General features: G+C 40.4%; 1 protein-coding gene across 3 annotated transcripts in view; it reads left to right on the top strand.

Moving 5' to 3' along the window:
• LOC137992580 (N-acetyllactosaminide beta-1,6-N-acetylglucosaminyl-transferase-like) overlaps window positions 1-2500 on the top strand; it is a 47812-nt gene that overhangs the window by 8526 nt on the left and 36786 nt on the right. Inside the window, exon 1 of one of the 3 annotated variants that reach the window (XM_068837987.1) lies at window positions 1596-1685. The exons of the other annotated variants lie outside the window; for them this stretch is intronic. The gene's annotated coding sequence lies outside the window, so the exon portion shown is untranslated. Of the gene's footprint in view, window positions 1-1595; window positions 1686-2500 lie in introns of those variants that run through there. 3 annotated transcript variants of the gene reach the window in all.

Consider the following 2500-nt stretch of genomic DNA (forward strand, 5'->3'; position numbering starts at 1 on the left):
ACGATGAGTCCTCGACTCCACGATTTTACCTGAAGATACATCAGAAATCATTTATCTGATTCTGCAAGTCTTACGATTGTCCTATCTTACCTTAAGATTCATTCGCAGTCATTCTCTGATTCTACGACTCGTCCGATTCTACCTTCACATACTTCGATTTTACGTATTTTAGAAATCATCTCTTATAACAATAATAAATGACTATTATACTGTGGTATTTTGCGTTGTTTTCGTTCGGGCGAGACTCTTTTACAACGAGTAATAATCGAGTATTGCTGTGGTCTATTGCGTTGGGTGCGTTCGGGCACAACTCTTTTTGAATGAGTAATAATCGAGTAATAGTGTGGTGGTCGCTATTTTAATTTTGTTATATTTGTGATGCCACTTTTCCTGCTCTCTTTTAGTGATTCGTTATATTTGCCAGTGTCGCTCCGTTGATTTGTTATTTTCGGGTTTTTTTCTTTCTTTTTTTTTTTTTTTTTTTTTTGCTATAACTGTTATTTTCCGTATGTTTTTTTTTTTCTTTTTTTTTTTCATAGTTGTTATCTTTGTTATTCTTGCGATCATTGCGTGCATTTCTGGACATAAGAGAAAACAAACGGGACTTCAAATTTCAGGGGTGGAGAATGGTAAAATCCGAGACTCGCCGAGACGCCGAGATCCTAGTTAAAAATCCGAGCCCGAGACTCCTTTTGCCGGTAAAAAGTTTCGCGACTCAAAAAAAGTAAAAACAAACCATGCAAAAACGAGACTTCGAGACTTATCAAAAACGCTTTCGAGATTTCGAGATCTTGCCAAAATTTTCCCACAACCAAGGTACCATTCGCCACCCCTAATATAGCCTACTCGAACGCGGCTACCCACAAGAGCTTGTCGAAGTCGAACTGTCATCACGAAATAACGCTTTGAAATACAAACCAAAGCCATCAGAAAACATTCTACCGTTCGTCACCACCTACAACCCAGGTGTACCGAAACGTTAAACTCAAAGAGATCCTTATGAAGAACTGGTTTTTGATCACTATCAATCCGAACCTTGCACGAATTTTTCCGGATGCCCCTATTGTCGGTTACAGGAAATACAAACCACTCAAAGACCCTTATGGTCAGAGCTAATATCCCTCCTCACCCTTAAAAGTCTGGCAAACTCTAGTTTTAAGCGACATACAGGCATTCTCTTTTAGTCGCATTTTAGAAAGACAATCACGGCTCTCGTGATCAGATGAAAAAGGTTTTTCAGACTAGAGCACTACTTATTCCGCGTTGCATAAGAAAAAAATGGACCTATTGGCGGTAAGGAGGGCGACAATATTACAACCATTCGCTCCCTCTGGTTGCTTCATTAATGTTTACAACTAGTGCTGCATTGAGAAACCATTTCATCGATCACACTATTTCTCCCTTCCCCAAATGAGCTGGCGGGCCTGCATGTATTCGACGGTACGATTTCTCGACGCGGACTGCGTGGAAGAATTCATGATAAGATCTCCCTTGACCATCAACCCCTCGTAACAGCTTATCTCATCCATTTATTTCGGTCATGCGTGACCAAGACGTCATGCAATAGAATAAACCTCTTTGTGTTTATAGCCACGGCGAAATATTTACATGTCACTCTTGGTCGTTAAAAGGCGGGCGGTGAACTTATGTGGCAGTGTCATATAAAAGTAAATGTTTCCCTATTGGTATGTTACGCATGTTCTGTTTACCCTCTAGGCGTGTAGTCTTCTCTTGTTGTTGTTGTTGTTGTTGTTGTTGTTGTTGTTGTTGTTGTTGTTGTCGTACCATATATAAGGTAGGACTGTGATAATATACTTACTTCAGCTCCCAAAATTCTTTTTTTACTGAGGCTTTTCTGTTGATTAAGATTTTTTTATCTCGTAATTACGGCTCACCCCCAGAGGTTGGTTTGCCTGCATTTGTTTGGGAACACGTTCCCATTTTCCCGTTAGGTTTTTTAATTTGCATTTTCGTATCAGGTGGCTGCAAAATATTTTCTCTCAATCTTCCTGTGTACGAGTCGTGAAAATAGAGACGAAGAAAGAGTTTCTTAAAGTAACACAACGATGAAATGAATCATATTGAACTGCGGATATGACATCAAGTGAATCGATGATCTTTGCACTGAGTTATGAACGCAATTTTGGTAATTGCGTACAGAAACCTGAAATTTTCAGGACTTCAACGGGGTTTGAACCCGTGACCTCGCCACACCGGTGCGGCGCTCTAACCAACTGAGCTATAAAGTCAGTGAAGTTGCGTTTGTAACTGCGAAGATCATCGCCTCGCTTGATTTCATATCTGCAGTTCATTATCATTCATTTCATATATCAGTTCATTGTTGATTCATTCATCACGAGAACATTAGAACCCACGAATTACCAGCAGCAAACGTCAGTGGCTTCGTTCAGTCAAAGCGTGGCACCGGTATAGCGAGGTCAGGGGTTCAACCCCGTTGAAGTCCTGAAATTTTCAGGCGTCTGCTGTCTGCTTTGCAATT

This window comes from Montipora foliosa, chromosome 2 (genome assembly GCF_036669935.1).
Source record: "Montipora foliosa isolate CH-2021 chromosome 2, ASM3666993v2, whole genome shotgun sequence".
Classification (NCBI taxonomy): Eukaryota; Metazoa; Cnidaria; class Anthozoa; order Scleractinia; family Acroporidae; genus Montipora; species Montipora foliosa.